Source organism: Gavia stellata, chromosome 1 (assembly GCF_030936135.1).
Source record: "Gavia stellata isolate bGavSte3 chromosome 1, bGavSte3.hap2, whole genome shotgun sequence".
NCBI lineage: Eukaryota > Metazoa > Chordata > Aves > Gaviiformes > Gaviidae > Gavia > Gavia stellata.
Window position 1 is genome coordinate 64,248,561 of NC_082594.1, and position 18,051 is coordinate 64,266,611.

Below are 18,051 nucleotides of genomic sequence, written 5' to 3' on the forward strand. Positions count from 1 at the left end.
ACTTTATCTATCTACCTGCTTTAAACCACGTGCAAACAAGCTAATTTTGATGCTGACACTATTCACTTACTGCATTGCTATCTCATTACAGAAAGACTAATGGTATGTAAAGGGTCTCTTTGCTTGTTTTGATGGAGATTTGTATAATGTGATTGTTTTCTAACTTTCCCGTGTCTTTCATTAACCAATAAATTATTATGCAGTTGCCGTAGACAAACAAAATCCTCATTCCTGATTTGAAATGAACGGTTGTAAAATCACACTTCTTTTTGTATCTGTGTTGTCTTTTGTTTAACTTGTTTAAAATGAAAGGAATTACAAGAAGAAAGGCATGAATTATGTAAGAACAAAACTGAAAGCATGCAATGTTCATGTGAAGAAAGCTGAGAACTAAACCAGATTGTCACTTAAGAAAAGGCTACTTTTGAGCATTAAAGTTGCCACACCAAACGACAGGGTGTAGTTAGTACATTGCAGTGGTCTATGACTGCAGTTCTCATAGGAAACTGGGAAAGGAGGGATTCGTAAAACTAGTAAGCTGCTGTTTTCAGTAAGGACTAAATAAGTATGACTGAGGGAAAAATAAGGGTCATTTCAGTATTAGCATGAGTAGTTTTCACCAAAGTCTGCTTCCAGTTGTATTCAGATATCATCGCTATGCATGTATCTCAGCTAGGAGAAGGAGGAGAGCCTACAGCGTCCTGTGTAGAAGCTTGAAAGTGGAAGATAGATGTTTACGAGGTTGTGGGGAAAGGAGTTGACCAAGACTGACTTATGCTTACAGCTGCTTTTTTCTCCTGATTTTATCCCTTCATGCTAAATGAACTTTACCACAAAACAAGTTTTCCAAGGTCGGGGTTAAGCTGATGGCCAAAGGAAGCGCTGGAGGTTTCCAAGCCCCTAGCTTCAGGTCTTGGTCCCCCCTGCCCCGGTGCACACAGGCAGCGCACAGCCGGTGGCATCCCCTGCATATGTGCCTCCCACCAGTGAAAGCAGATGGCAACAGGCAACTATTCCTGCTCACACCCTGATGTACCTGCTGTCCATGCACGTCACTGGAGCTCTGTGCCATCATTCCTCTCTTTGCCTTTCACCTGCGTAAAATCTGTTTGCTCGTGTGTTCTAGAGGTGGATTTTATCCTGCAGAACAGGAATACGACTGCATGTCCTCCTGCAGTTTATACAATTTGGGACATTACTTTCCCAGATACATCAACCAGTGCTCACTGCCAAAATGCCAGCTGAAAGGCATGTAGCCAGTTGTTCACTGAAGTCTGTCAAGATGGTCTAGACCAGTTTTGTGACTTTTGCAAAATCTTTATAAAACAGCCGCACTTTGACGGCCTTGGATGAGGAGCAACAACCTCTGCAGTTAGGTTGGCAGAGGGTATAACAATGTAGATCTGGGAAAGCAGCAGTGGAAGCTGGGGGAGGATGCCCACACAGTCCATTAAAGGTGCAAGCAGAACAAATCCCAGATTTTCCGTGCGCAGATTGTCGTAGTGCATATAGAGTCCATGCTGTTTTCTGACCATCTAGTAATTTGTTATATTTAATTAGTGCTGACACTTTAAAAGTCAAAAGTGGACACCTAAAAGCTATTCATAGACATATTTATTTAATCCTTCATAGACATATTTCTTTAATCCCATTTACTTTTAGCATGCACAAAATCCTATTATCAGAAAGTTCCAAAATTTAATGATGTGCCATGGAAAAGACCACAGTTTTATTGTAAAGTTCCTGCCTGATACTTATGGGCACTGCTTGTTTTTTGTATTATGATAAACAATAAAAAATATTGTCCTATTTACTGGTCTTTCCATATTCATAGTGTCTTTCTCAAAATAAGCGTCTTACCCTATTTTATTCTATCTCAGTATTGAAGTTGCATTGTGCTTGGACTATATGTAGCTTTTCTTTGCTTTCTGTAGTTATGCTGGGTTTGTGTGGTTGGAGTGATCAGAACTGCATAGAGTATACAAGATATGAACATATTCTGGATTTGTGGAGTGTCTACTAATAAAAACCATAATATTAACAGAGTGACTTAAATCTAAAAACAGAATATTAAGTTGAAATATTAGCATAAAATAATGACTTAGGTACAAGAGCCTAAACAGGTATGAGTAAAGCTCCAATCCTGTGATTATGCCCACATAGTCTCCCCAACAAGGTCTTTGAGGTTCTCAGTGAGTGGATGGCAGAAGCTGGACCCAGTTACTCTAGAAACCAAAGTGAGTTCATTGCTTTTGAATCTGTTTGGATGTCTGAGTCTGGCCAAATCTAAGATTAGACTTATGAAAACATTTAATAGTCTTGGATTTAATATTGTAGTGTGGGTCCATTTCAAAATGAATGAGAGTATTGCATTAGGTGTATAATTCATGTTGGGTTCCTCATGCATTAGATTTTTTTTAAATGTGTGTGTTAGAAACTGGGTTTCCCAAGCAACTGTGGCCACCTTGTGGATTCTGCAAAAGAAAATTGTATTTTATATTATAAGAGAGTAGCTAGGATAGTTTTGATAGTTAAAAACTATTCTCATTGTTTTATTGGTCCTGATTAACAACTTTCAGTCAACACTTCCTTTTTGTTAGAAAGGTATTATTGTTAGTAGACGTAGTAGTAGAACTATTGCTACTACTTCTCTTACTAAAACTGAAATATTTGCTCTGCATGATAAAGTTAGATTTTTCATCAGAAGATTATTGAAATTGATAAAGTTTTGCTGGGAAGGGTAGGAAGGAATCATTTCAGTTATGCTGTAGGTCTTTCTTGGAATTGTGGTTCTTTAACATCTCTTTCACTTCTTAAAAAAAGGTTTTTGGGAAAGAACTCAATGAAGGTGTGGTGAGTTGACCTTGTCTGTTTGCCAGAAGCCCACCCAGCTGCTCTCTCACTTACCTTCTTCAACAGAACAGGGAGGAAATGAGAAAATAAGACAAAAAATCTTGTAGGTCCAGATAAGGACAGGGAGATCACTTACCAGTTACCATCATGGGCAAAAGAGACCATGCCACCCCAGGAGCCCACCCCACTGCCAGCACCTTGCCATGTAAATCCAATACAGAAGGCAGAAGAGTTCTTTAAAATGAAGCATAGAGCTGACATGAAAACATATAGCTATGAATTACCCATTAACATATAAAGGCTTGAAAGTAAAGATTTCCAACTTGAGTTGATTGAAAGCTGGTATTGTCAGTCAGTGAAAAAACTCTGATTATGCAAAAAACTGATTGTATTCTAGACAGGTCATGCAAAATAAATATACATTTTTGCCACCGCAGACTCAATTTGGAAATTCTGATGTGCAAAGGTTGGGTTTATTTTGAAAGCACATACCCTACTGAGATTCCACGTGGTTGCAAACTTTTTCCCAGAGCCACTGCTCAGGATAAGAGCATCCCTGGGGAGGCTCTGCTCTGTGCCCTGCTCCTGAGCCAAGGAGCCCGGGGAGGCCCTGAGCAGAGACTCTCCACTCAGAAATCAGAACGTGTATCAGAAAGTATATGGGTCCTTTAGGAGAATGGTTTTGTGGGAAAATGAAACACAAATGATAGCTTTTAACAACTAATTCAAAAAAGCCTGAATGAAGTTATGCCCTAGAAGTAGGGAGAAGAAAGTCCTTCACAAGACAAGCAGAGGACAGATTCTGTAGTGGCGAAGGCTGTTTCTCTGAACAGGTGTAAGAGGACTGCTGCCTGTGAAGGAGGACAGAGGTCTTCTGTTGTTGCTGACCAGACAGTTTCCCTGTTTGGTCTTGACTTGACATCTGCTTGACTGGGTATATGAGGTTGCTTACTGAGTCAGTTCAACTCACCAAACTGGTGGTTAGCTAACTGGTCCTAGCCCCCCACCCTCAAGACAAAAACCACAACAGTTTTCTATGGTATGGGTTTAATGTGTTGAGTCACTTCAGTGAGAGATCGGCAAGCACCTCAGCTGGTCCAAGAGAGGAGGTGATGTTACATTACTAGGATAGGGAACAGGGATTGTGAAGAGCGGGAGCAAGTGAGGCAAAGTAGGGTATTGCCATTTTAGTGTTTGCCTCCTTGGCAGGCCTGCTCTGTTACAGCATTTAACTTTATCCTGAGAATGGCACCAGCACGCGTAAAACTCGTTGGCCTGGTTAACGGAGCCTCAAGTGGCTCAGGATGTGCAGCCAGCACAGGTTCCTCCCTGTGTGCAGGGCTCCCAGGGCTGTCAGGCCTCTGGACACCCACAGTCAAGATAATTAAAAGCTTCAGGATCTCTGGCACTGGTGCAGGTTACATAGCAGGGACGTCCAAAGTCCCTGCCCATGGCTAGCTACCTGAACTTTGGGGATGTTGGCACTCCAGGCTTCCAGCCACCTACTGGGAAGTCAGGCAAGATTTCACTTCAGTTCTTTGAAAGCTAAATCCAAGGTGGTTTATTAAATCAGATTAGATTCAACTGATGGCTGTTTCCAATGTGACTCTTGTTTTGCCAGACAATTTCTGAGTGGCTCCATTTCTAACCATAAAAGTGAGTATTCACAAAGCCACTCTGAAGTGGCTACCAAGCTGGAATAGTGGGGACAAAAAATAGTTTGAAGATGTAATTTGAAATTATTATAAAGCCTGTTATCCAAAAGAAATTGGACAAGGTGATACAGGTGTCACGTATCTTATTTCCCTGTGTGATGTACTTCTCTCAAGGTTGCACCACAGCAATGGGCTGTTATCGTATGACACTGTAGTAATGGAGAGCTGTGTCTTGGTAAGGCCAGACAGATATAAATCAACTCATCAGCTAATGTAGGATGCTACATTAGGGATATACCAGGAAAAGACATTCAGAGTTTGTTTGGTTTTTTTGTTTGTTTGTTTTTAAACTTTCAGTGTACTGTAAATTGAAAATAAAACCCAACTCCAACCATTCTTTGTTCATTTTTTCCTTTTATCATTATCTGCAATCTTGTGTTGTAAATCTTGGTGGGTTTTTGTTTTTTTTTTTTTTTGTGTTGTAAACCCTGTATATTTTCTTCATTTTATTTCTGTATGTCCTATTCTTATTAATTTAGATTATTTCAAATTCACTTATGGTCTAGAGGCTTTTCTATAACTGCAAAGCTACATTTTTTATAATCAGAAGAACTTTTTTCCCTACATTTCACTCACGAGCTCATCAGCCATAACTGCTTCACATTTTATTACAACTCCCCTAGAAGATGGTTTTACTGATTTTCAGATCTCTGAGATTCTTCACCTTAGCTGACATGCTAAAAAGTTCTTAATTGGGCAGCTTTAATGGATTATTTTATTATGTATTATTATACTTGATAAGACTTTCTTTTTTCTCTTCCTAGGTTTTGCTTCCTCAATTCTGCTTGACTGAATAAAATGGCTTATTTTTCCTTCTATTTTCATCAAATTAGTTCATTCATAAAATATAAATCAGACTTGCATATTTTTCCTGAGTCTCAGTTCCAAGAAAGAGCTCAAGATGCAATATGATGGCTCAGAGAGCATATTTGTAAGTCATTCTCACACTAGAAAGAGAGCTCATGTATCAAACTGACAATATATAAAAGGCAATATTCCATGGAAATGCTTTTCTTAAGACTTCTTGAATTTCAATAAGAACTTTAATAAAAAAAACACAGCTTGATGATTTTTGATAAATCTGCACTATCCTACCCAAAATTTTTTTAAAAAGGTTGAAAAGTTAACCATACAAACACACCTAGATCCAGATCCAGCAGACATCATTTGCCTTAGGTTAACTGAATTTAAATATATATTGTAAAAGCAATTGGTACCTTCCTTCTGGTAGATCAGAGGCTTATGTGAAGCATTTAACACGTACACAAACTTCCATTAACACTGAGACAGTTTCCTGGTACAATTTGATCTTTAAGAAAGTTTGTTATAAATGCAGTGGCAAGCAGCAGGCAGTGTTAGGAAGAACCTTTAAAGAATGGTGTGAGATAGTAATCATAAATAATATGCAATCTGCTTCATGAACAATCTGTCATTTTTCTGTATGTTTTTGTTCCCAGTGTTTAATGCTGTGGGCAGGTTTTCTGCTGCTTGTTCATTGTACTTTAACATTGTGCCAAGTTTTCTTTCTTAGTAGTAGTGGTGTGTTTCTTATGACTTACCACAGTTTTAACTATGGTGTTATTGTCTTTTACTCAGGAGGTTTTGGGGTTTTGGGCCCTGCACTGGATACTTGTGGCTTTATTTTTATCTCTAGAGCACTATGGGCAGGAGCATAAAAATGTTGGCAATTAAGTAGAAGAGCTCAAAACAGTCTGCTGAGGTAAGACTCTCACTATGAGAAGGACATAGAGGTGCTGGAGCGTGTCCAGAGAAGTGCAACGAAGCTGGTGAGGGGTCTGGAGCACAAGTCTTAGGAGGAGCGGCTGAGGGAGCTGGGGTTGTTCAGTCTGGAGAAGAGGAGGCTGAGGGGAGACCTTATCGCTCTCTACAATTACCTGCAAGGGCGTTGTGGTGAGGTGGGCGTTGGTCTTTTCTCCCATGTAACTAGCGATAGAATGAGAGGAAATGGCCTCAAGTTGCGCCAGGGGAGGTTTAGGCTGGATATTAGGAAAAATGTCTTTACGGAGAGAGTGGTGAAACACTGGAACAGGCTGTCCAGGGAGGTGGTGGAGTCACCATCATTGGACGTGTTCAAAAAACGTGTAGACGTGGCACTTGGGGACATGATTTAGTGGGCATGGTGGTGTTGGGTTGATGGTTGGACTTCGTGATCTTACAGGTCTTCGTGATTCTGTGATTCTGTGACATATGCTAGCACAATGTGTTTGGCATCAGTTTTTGGCAGGGGGAGGAGGTAAGGGGAGTATATCCTTTCCATCTTCACATTGCATGAGTTCAAAGGGAGACTGATCAAGTGCTCTGAAGAGGAATCCATTGGGTGCTACTCAGTAGAGAGACCATATAAGGCTCAGGAAATGCTATGAAAATAGCTGGAGACTAGGTGAGTAACAGGGGAAGAATGAATGTTTGCTCTGCTTTTACTTTTTCTTAGACTGATGGCCCCAGCTGGAGCTAGATAGGGAGCTAAATAGCTCAGTATAGTGACAGTGACATACATGTGTGTCCCCAAAAGAAGCAAGGACAATTATGAGAGTGTAGGGGATAATGATTCTTCTTATTCCGTAGGGCACACTTTGTCTTGCGTGGGTTGTTCAAAATGCAGATTTTTGATGAAAATTATCCACTGAAGTTGTTCTTCAATAGAACTTTCTTAGAAACATTATTAAAGTAATCTCTGCAACCCTGTCTACCTCTGAGCATTTCACTCTGAGCTTCCCCTGCATGTGTAACTCATACATAAAAGGCTTGTGTAATTATTTCAGTTTTGTGGGAGATGACTGAGGTACAGTGAAAAGGCTTGTCTGAAGTCATGCAGAAAGTTTGTAGCAGAGTGAAGGAATTAGGGAATTTAAGGAGTATATAAACTATTTGGAACTCACTCTGTTATGCATATGCTTATGTTGCACATTGCTGGTAGTCTGTAATTCAGATGCTGGCTAAAGCAGGCTTCTGGAAATGAATCCTGATGAATAAAGCAAAGATGCCGAATTTAGTCTCAGGCAAAACAGGAATTGCAATTAATACAGTTAGACCTTCAGATGACGTTCCCTGAAAAAGCAAGCAGTGTGGAAAACACTCCCAATCCTGAACTTAGTTTAAAGGGGAGCTCTCAAACAAATAGGACTTCATTTAGAAGCATCAAGATGGCAATTCCTAAGATACCATCCAGAACGACTGATCTTAAAGGATGCATTCAAATGTATAGGAGTGCAAAAATGTCCATTTTTTTGTTCTTTTTATGCTAGCCTTGAGAGGACTCTTGCTGAAAGATTTAAGTGTATGGTCCTTCCCTCAGAAATACAAGCTTATTGGGGGTAAGACAAATATCAGCCTGGAAGCAAAGTAGTTTTCTAAAAAATTGTCAGTGGAGAGGAAAAAGTATGTAATATTTTATATATAAACAGCTTAAATTCCTGCACACTGAAATGTGGCTCAAGATGAGACATGAAGCAGTTTGGAAGCTCAGGTGTACTCGTGTCTCTTCGGACTCTTATTCTTTGCAGTAGAATTGTTCAGTGGAAAACAGCATGACAATAATGAGGGTCTCACTCAGACCGTGGAGTCAAATGTTGATCCTTATTTATCACTGTTAAATAACAGAATGGAAGCAGTGAAGCACAAATTCTCAGCTGATTACATCTTTTTTTGACAGCTGAAGAGAAAGATGCCTGTGCCATTAGAAATTGATGCTTGCGTTCCCTAGAAACTTGAAGTTTTTTGTGAAAAGCAGAGAAGGAAAAAATAAAAGCTGACTGTGGCTTGGAGTCCCAGACGTTGGCACCATATAATCAAAATGATGCTATGCATAATTACAAAACTGGGACTGAAACAACAGTGAGATGCCATTAAGTCATCTTTTTGTCTCAGTACTCTCTACCTTTGTCTCACTTGGGTGCTCCTACATACCTTTGGAAGTAGCTATCTGCACAAACACTTCGGCAGTGAGGAAAGCTTGGGTGGAAGGGAACAGAGGTTGAATGAGGCACGGCTTGTCAAGCTGTTGATATTACGCTTGACCGAATAATCTTGTGTTGTAGCATTCCCACAGTTCTGCCCTTTTAATTGTTTAAGTTAGCGACCTAGCCAGAATATGCTGTCATTCCCTTGTAGGCAATGTATTTGAGTTTATTCATCAGGGGAAGGGTTATTGCACACTCAAGATTTATCCCATTGCATAGTAAGGATGTAGCAGAGGTGCCTACCCAGACCCAAGTGCCAGGACATGCTCCTATATTCTGCAGTTCTGACATAGTTTCTCTGTTTTCCTTGATAATTTAAACATTCCTTAATATATGAATCTTGTCTATTGCCTATGATTAAGAAAGGAACAGGCAATGGTAACTGTGGAAATGAGGCACGGACAATAAGACACTTGTTCCTTTGTTGGGTTCTTTCTCCAGAGCAGTTGTGAGAAAATTTTTCTTGGGAATTTTGGATGATTGCACAATAGAAACTAACAGGGGGGCGAGGGGCGAGTTACACTGTGTACTGTTAAATCAAAGTGGAAACTCTCAGGGAGGAGGATTTTTAAGTGGCTCCCTCCAACTTTCTTTTTAGCGACCCTATCAAAGTGCTAGGTTGTTTCCTTGCTAATCAGACTAGGTTATATCCCAGGTCATCACCTTTACATAAGCTTTTCTTTGTCACCGACATTCATGTGACCCACGTTCTTCTGGCTAGCTAAATATTTAATCAACTATGCTTCATCAGTTTAATGATACCTTGGTTTCGCTATTACTGTTTTGCAATCATTTTATCAAAATGTCGGGAACTAAGTAAACTTGAGACACAGACCATGTGTCACCATCCAAAAAGCAGTCAGTCTTTATACCCTATTTTCCAATTATGCAAAGTCAATCTCTATTTTCCCAATTAAGACAAAACTGGTTTATACTGTCTGGATAGAAAGTAAACAATTTGTAATTAATTTGTTTCAAGTGTTCATACTCTCATCTGTTTCCCCAGAGGTCAAAAGACGGCTATGAAGAGCTGTGCCTCTAAAGAGTCTTTTATTAGAGCTAATTAGGATATGTTATTGTATTGTAGAGAAGCTTTTGAGTGCAGGTCAGCTGTAATCCAGGCACTGCGTGAAGTTAGGTTCTGTCAGGCTTGCTGTCTCAGAGTAACTATTGGCACACAAAACCCGATAGTGAATACTCTTTCCTCTTGCATGTAGTTTTCTTTTAAGCACTGATAGTAGATATTATAAAATGCAGGTTAAAGCTGTCCATGTGTTTTTTTCCGCCGTTTGGTATTTTCTTTTAGCTGAGCAGTACTTTACTTTTTCCTTTCGTTTTTCCTTTGTGTATGACAAATGAGTATCGCTTTCATGAATTTTTCTCAAAGATACACTAGGAGTCTTTCAGTCTTTGTTTGGAGCCAACAGGGAGTGTTTCACTCCTAAGTGTAGTGCTTGGGCTCATATTTTAGAAAGAGGAAAAACAGATTTAAAGATGCTTCCCATAAGCTCGCCTGCTGCCATTTTCCATGGCAGTTCATTAGCTGCTAGGAAAATGTAAATGGGCCCTTTGGAGCTATTATTTTGACAGCCTTATGCTGGAATTTTGTCTTAAAAGTCCTACACAATGCAAAGTTATCTTACATGGATGCGGTTTGGCATATTTTAAGGTTTCGTGTTTGCTTTCTGTGTCAATAATACTTCCAGAAAAATAGCAAAGAAAACAGCCGTTTGTCACATCTTTGGCAAACACTTCCCTCCCTTTTCTTTGTTTTAGATAGCAAGCTAAAAAGCTTGGTTTTGTACTTTGGCTTATGATGTTCACTCAGTCATTGTTATTTAATAAAGTTGCACCTAGATTATTATTTTTGTATGTAACCAGATTTTTAAGCTCATAAAAGAATATTATTGGTATTTGTAAAATTGTGAACTAGTGATATAGTACATATGATTTTTACGGCTATATAATCAGAAGAGCTTTGGAGTAAGACTATTTCTGCAGAAGTATTTTTAATGAGGGAAAGGGTTTGGGTTCTTTTTCTAAATCAAAACTCTCTTGCCTGTTCTGTTGTTTTATCTTTCTGTGATGGCACTTCTCAAAGAAAATGTGAGTTTGTATGTATTTCAGTTACCTTAAAGAGTCAGTTCATGTCCTGGTTCAATGTGATTTTTTTTAATAGGCTTCTAATGCAGGTATAATTGTGTTAGCAGTGTTCTTTGTGCTACAGCTCAGTTTAGAACTAACAGCAGTGTTTTCAAAGCCAAAACTGCTTTCTCTTCTTCTTTTGGCACGATTGTACAGAAAATAGTATCTTTTTGTTAATGAAAAGTGTTAGAAATGTGCCACAGTGTGATTGTAGAATTCTGTGAAACTGTCACTGGGGCAGCCCATGGGTCATGCTGGGTTTCTTTGTTTTGTTTTGGTTTTATTTCTCTTTTCTTTTGAGTACTCTCTGACTTTGGCCGATCGTATTTTTTTAAACAAGATCCAGGCACTAGACTCTTTCAAGCCAAGCCAGGAAAGTGGTTCCCAATGGGAATATTTGTGTTGTGTTTAAACTTACTCACCCGGAACACAGTAAGCGGGTCCCTTCTAGTCCAATATTTCTTTCAGAGTGCTGAGAAGTTCATAGTAGGCTCATACAAGTGCTTCAACATTGTCTTAAAAAACCCCAAAATTAAAAAAAAAACACAAACCCATAAGCATGAGCATTTGTTAGCGAAGGGGGAACTATTGAAGCTTGCCATTTTCCATTCTGATGCTGCTGAAACTGTATTTAAGAAGAAATTGCTCACCTTGGTTGCTTAGCTGATGTGTTTTCTTCTGTTAATGCAGTATGGCCTTCCCTTTCATATTTGATCTTGCAGGAGAGAATTTTCCTAATTTGGGGAGTATCCCAAAGTGAGAAAATAAGCAAAGCACTGATTTTTTCCTCACCTTTTCCACTCATTGCCCCTTCACTGTTACTATTTGCTGTCCATGATGTAGGAAAACTTAGTAGGATTAAAAGATATTCCTGGACTTTGAAACACTGTGGCGTTTTTTTCTACTTCATTTCCAGAATAACCTTTCAGACCCTTAGGAGTGGCAATCAGTCCCTGGGGTCTGCTTTCCCGGTGTAGGAGACAGTGCAGCACCGGGTAAGGGAAGGGAGCCGGGTCAGGGGTGCCAGGCTGCCCGGCGGAGGCAGGGTGCTGGAGCGGGTGCTGGAAACGCGTGAGTTGTGCGAGGTTAGCTTCTGGGGAGCGATGGACAGCGGTGATGCCAGTGCAGGTGCCAAGGCAGCTGTTGATGTTGCAGGGAGCTAAAGCCCCCTTAGCGATCTTCCTGCATCCATATGTAGTCAGGCAGAAAGCATTTGGATGAGTCTCATGAAAAATAGGAGCCCTGAGAGGCCTGAAGTTACTTCTATATGTCTCCGGGTATTTCTGCCATCGTATTCAGAATTGGTTAGGTATAGGTATGAACCCAATTCTTCCCTCCATTGACTTGTACCACTATCATGTTTTCTGCTTGGTGCACCTGAACAGGAAACTAAGTCTTGGCATTTGCACTGTTAAGGGATAAAAACAGCGGAGCAAATTCACTCTACCTTCTTATTTGTACAAATCTAGAGTAAGTGAAATTACAAGTACATAGTGAAGTGAATTGAAGCTTACAGTTAGATTATACCATGGTCCCCTGATGGTTGAGATAACTGCAGAACTTTTCCCCAAGAACTGAGCATTTTAGTGTTTTTTTCTGTGCTGCTATAAAGAGTGTTCCCCAGGTGCCCTTGAGGGTAGTCACCTGTATATGTAACCTGCCTTCTAGGAATTGGGCTTAAGGAGATTATTTAGCATGTCTCAGGGAAAATTTTCAGCGCACCTCTAGTTTATCGCACCTTGCAGAGGACACTTGGCAGAAGAATGAATAGACTTGGTGTTTCCTGCAGCATCCAGTTATCCGGTGCGTCAGGACAGGGATGGTGGTGATGATAGTGAAAAGAAACAACTTGCAGTCTTTTCTTTTGGGTTTGTTACTGTACATGCTATAATATCTTTTGCACCAGGGAGTTAGGAATTTGTAAAAGCAGCACAGTAAGAGCAGTATGAACACTGGGCACTAAGCGATCATATTAATACCAGCTGCTGCTGTGAAATACGGAGTAGTCTCAAGAGCATTCTGGAAGTAAATATTAAGCAGGTCATACTAGGAATATTTTCATAAGGTAGTCCCATTGGGTTTTCTCCTGCTGGTGATATTTTGGAGAGGGGGAACCAAAGGAGACTGTTTCTCAGCATCCTAGATGTGTTGAACAGAACTTACCTGCTGTGAAGCCAAATATTCAGTATATGCCATAATGATCCTTTAATTTGAGTGCAATGACGGTGTAATACTGACAGCAGCATAAGTAGGTAACCCAAAGGAACCTCTGTAATGGTTTCATCATGATTAACTCATTTGTCATTAACTGTGTTATAGAATTAATATGGATTGAGAATTGCATTGCAATTTACCAAAATACAAGATGGAAAGTAGCTAGCGAGCCATCTGACAAGGAAGATCTATCACTGGATAGGAATTAAAATCAGCAAAGCAAATGACATGACTTGATATAGCTGCTGACCTAACGTTCCTTCAAGCATCTGAGAAGCATGATAATTCCAGTGCAAACACAAGTGTCTGTGTCTACATTATGCATGGTTTTAAATCACCCCTCCCACATTTTAAAAATACTTGAATAGTTAACTTACTGGCAGCAGAGTTTCGAACACTGTTTGCCATGACAGCTGTTTGGAAACTGGCTCTGTGGCAGGGATGAAACAGACGGCTTCTGGCAGGTTGGCAGCAGGTCCTGGCAACAAAAATGAGCTAACAAAGGGGAATGGCCATGTCAGCTCAGAGGATCCCACACACTAAACCCTCATGGCTGTGCGGTAGTTAACACTTGGTGCTGCATTGTCTGCTAGCTGAAGAATGTGAAAAATGCAGGTTAAATTTTAGAAACAGGCAGAGGCCCAAAGTTGATTTGATTTGGACACGTAGAAGTTGTAAGCAGCCGGTCTGCTGTGGTTTAAGCTTATTATGTTCAGTTTAGTTTCACTGATATTTTGTCCTTTTTCTTTTGACTTCATTATGATATCTAGCCCGCTGTCTGTCTTCTGACACTTAGACTCACAGCATCTCGGGGCAAAGACTGCTCGCTCCTCAGTGCTTACAGTCCCTGACAGATTGAAGCTTTGATCACCTCTTGAGGCCCCATTTAAAACGGATGTAATTAATGATGTTTAATAATAACCAGGTTCTGTAGTGCTGAAGTATATTTTCTCATTCCTGTGCCACTTTGTGTATGTCCTTTATGAATATTGTTTCACTGAAAGCAACAGAATCGTGTTATAACCTAGAACATACTTTTGGAGGATCAAGGGTGTAGGGAAATCATTACTAGGCAAAAATAAAACTTTAATGGATATGCAAACAGACTGTAAACTTAAGCACCTGATGAGATACAGTGGGAAAAAGAGGGGTTTTTTTTTTGCAGCTTGAAAGATGGACATGTGCACACTCCCAAGTTTCAGTTAAACCCTATCTCCAATTTTGCAGTGATTTTCATTTGAATGTGTGATTTCACTTGAGTCTGAAAGTGATATAAACCAGAAAATAAGCATGTTATCTTCCAGTTTGAACAGACTTTTATATTCTGCGAGAGAATGCCGTAGGCTTTCACACCCCGATGATCCTGTTCAGGAAGTGAGGAAGAGTAGGAAAAATCAGCAGGCTGGAGAGAATTTGTAAGAGCATGAAGTGACTACTGCAGCTTTTAATTTCCTTAATAAACATGAAAGCAAAAAAGCTGGGCTTGGGATGCTTTAGGAAAACCAACAGCCAGATTTTAAAAAGAGGAGAAACCCAAGCCATGCTGCTGCAGAAACCTGTCCATTCTGCATCCATCCTGTAGACACTACTCCCAGGAAAAGAGCCTTTGACTGTAATGCTTGTACCCTAAATGGGGAGAATGGTGGTAATGGTAGGCTGTAGTGAATTGTAGTGAAAAATAAGCACTTGATTAGCAAACAGTTTTCTAGATTGTATTTGTGTACTGATCTTGGCATAATTTCCTATTGTTGCATTGCATGAGGAGCAGAAGTATTCATGCAAATAAAATTTCCTTGTCTGTCTTTCGTGATCCCCCATCTTTTTTACAGTGATACTGGAAGGGGTACAATACGGGTGCCTACTATAATATTTAGTTTGTGTTAGATTTAATTAGAAGAATCCATTGGAATTTCTGTTTTGCAGGAAAGTCTTCTAAAAAACCCAGACCTTTCAGAAAAAAAAAGCACTCCACAGAAGCAGTAAAATTATTTAGGAATAAGATCATTTGTTCAATTTCTGTAGGAAGCTGCAAACCCAAGACTAAGTTTCTTGGCTCAGCCCTTGTCTCCTGATTCTCCCAGACCATTTGCTCACTGTCATCTCTAGCCGGAGTCAAGCAGTCTTGGGAGCTGGGACCTCCAACACAGGGAACTTCTTGAGACAGTGACCTGCAAGACGCCTCTGTGGCAGAGCTTTCCTGGAACTGCAGTCCCTAGAGACCTCAGGATTCATCATGTGGAGCCAGTCCAGATGGCAGGACTGCCTGGAGACACTGCAAGCTTTGTTCCCTTTCAGGTCACCAGCCAAACTGGCAGGGAACCTGGCAGGCTTTTGATAGGACCTGCCCCTCTTGCAGCCAAGTCATATTGATCACCACACTGTTGTCTGTTTTGGTGTTGTGTTGTATTTTCCCCAGAAATTCTATTTTGGGACCTGAAAACCTTTCCAAAAAGAGGTTCACTTAAATATGGAAGCTTCCACAAAATTTTCCGGTTTCAGTGAATCGACATTGTGCCCAAATGCGTACCCAGCTCCTTTTTATCCTATTCTTAGCATGGGCTGCTGCATGACCATCAGCTACAGTCATGCTGTAGCTGTTCTCCATGCTGTTCTCCAATGCCAGTTGAAAAAAATCCCTTTTGAGCTATTTGGAAATTAAGCTGAAGGTAAAAGCTGGGTCTTACGCTCTCTGTACAGATTTATATCTGTCTGACTTCAAAATACCGGCCCTTCATGGTAAGGCTGAGGTATGGCTTCTTTCTTACTCTACCTTAAGTTTTCATACAAAAGTTAACCCCCAGTTTTCCTCATTTAACTGTCATATCTACTTTTTTCCCTCTTCTCTCTATTTATGGTGTCACCCCCACCACCCCCACCCCCCTTTTTTTTTTCTTTTTAAGACATGAAACTACTTCCACTTGAAGTTAGAGGTCAGACCTCTGCTTGTATACACAGGGTCCAAGACATGGATTTCAGGAAACTCATAGATTTGTTTGATTATTTGTTTATTTTCACGAATGCTAATGAAATTTTAAAGGTGGTATAGTAGTCTAGCAACTTTGTTCTTTGCCCAAAGAAATATGAGGGTGCCAGAGACTGTTAGTTTCCTTTTGTGAAACTGTCTTTATAGAGGTGGCTTCTAGCCCAAAAGCAAACTGTTTATGATGCTTAGTGGTGCTGGGTTGGTTTGCCAGAATGGATGTTGGAAATGGATTTTGTTGACTGACGGGGGGAGAAAATTCCCAACTGACATTTGACTAAAACTAGTGCTGCAAAAAAGGTGATTGGCAACATATTTTAAAAAAACTTCAGAAAGATGACATCAGTGATGAATATTTGACAAAGAAAATGATTGTTTCAGTAAGCAAGTATGTGATTCTTTAGTCTTTGCTGTGCCAGAGAGATTAACATCAAGACATTATAATTATAAGTTGTTGTGACAGCTATATTTAAAATCCATTCTTACTTGCGTCTTAATCTTTATCTTATGTATACTTTGTAACAAGGTATCAGGATTCTGAGTACTTTTTTTTTGTTACTGTATTTAGAAAATATGGGATGATATATCAAGGGTATAAACACAGGTCTTCTTTCTGTCTTGACTTTTATATTCCCTTGAAATCATTGCTTGCTGTCCTTTAAACCACACAGAAATCTTACTCACTTTCTTGCCAACATGGCCAGCAAAAATTTGAATGTGCAGTTTCATAAACTAGTTTATAAGCTGTTTTGAAATTGGGCAGATGAACCTTATTGTTCTACCCTAATATATACATTTTTTTATTCTTTTTTTCAGTGGTTTGTTTGGGTGTGTTCTGAAATCTCTGCAGTGCTTCTTTAACTGTAACTGAACATGTTCCTCTTGGATTTTTTTTTTTTAATTTTTTTTTAATTGTACATTTTCTGAGCAGTGCAGTAGCATAAAAAAGCTTGTGCTGCAGCTTCTCCTGCCAGCAGCTTGAGTTTGCTAAGACAGTCTTGGGCTGCCTCAGGAATGCTGAAGTAACCTTCAGAGCACCCTGCAATGTGCCCAGAAATACTTAAGCCTAGTGCAGCAGCTTTTTACTGATTTGGCAAGTCTCCTGCTTTGAAGAGAAGACTCACACTTCTAGTCCCTGCCCCATCTTCCTTCCTGTGGTGCCTATATTTCAGATTTTAGCATCATCCTAGTCTCCCTCCTGTCCTAGGCATGGATCTCCCTTACCAGACTTTGCTGGTGCTGTCCTATTTACTGGATTTGCCTGGCACACAGGATCCTGAGTTGAGTAGAGGCTATGATTTAGGGCAGGTGCCACCAAGTAAAACACATTAAGTGTGTCACTGCTACCTTAGCCCTTCCATTGCTGGTCTCCATGGGGGTCCCAGGGCACCCATCTTCATTTACTTGGAAGGGTGAAGAGTTTGGTCTTCCCTCACAGGTCACACGCCCTTTAACAACACATTTTCTGTCATTTAGCATGACCATTTCTATCTCCCTCATCAAGCCAATGTTACTAGTCAAGATAAGTGGTGGTAAAGGACTTGGAGAAATAAGTAGTAAATGCCACCAGAAGGTTCTGCAAGATAACATCCAGAACATAACCAAGCCAGCTCCTCATCATCTGTGTTTCATGCTGGGTGTGAAACACATTTTAGGTGTCATTTGCAGAAACTCACATGGTCTGGAAGGGTGATTTCAGAAGGTACTCCAGGCAGCTGTCACCTGTACCAAGCACACCAAGTGGAAGATTGTGACTGCTATGGATATGCATAGTCTATGCCATGAAGTGTCAAGGTTATGCCCTGCACAGATCTGGAGGCTAAGCTGGTCCTCTAACCCCAAAGGTTTCCATATTTCAGACCAAGGTTAGTAGATTCTCCATTTCAGAAACCTTTTACCTGCCTACTTTGATCCCAGTTTCCCAATTCAAGGGATTTTTTTTCCCCATAACCTCTAGTCCTCTTATTCTGTGTTAGTTCTCAGCACCTTGGTCTTCATGTAACGTCTAATTTTACATATTCCTAATGGCATTCTCTGCGCTTGCTAAGTTTGAATAACACACCGTGAATGGAAATTTCTTCAATAAGCCATTTGAGAAACCTTGCGCTGGATCTAAAACCCACTACAGTCACTGGAAACATTTTTATGGCACTTCAGTTGACAC

The 18,051-nt window shown here is 40.2% G+C and overlaps 1 pseudogene; it reads left to right on the forward strand.

Moving 5' to 3' along the window:
- The first annotated feature begins 17,364 nt into the window (after window positions 1-17,364).
- Window positions 17,365-17,710, forward strand: LOC104253318 (histone H4-like; annotated as a pseudogene).
- The last annotated feature ends 341 nt before the right edge of the window (window positions 17,711-18,051 follow it).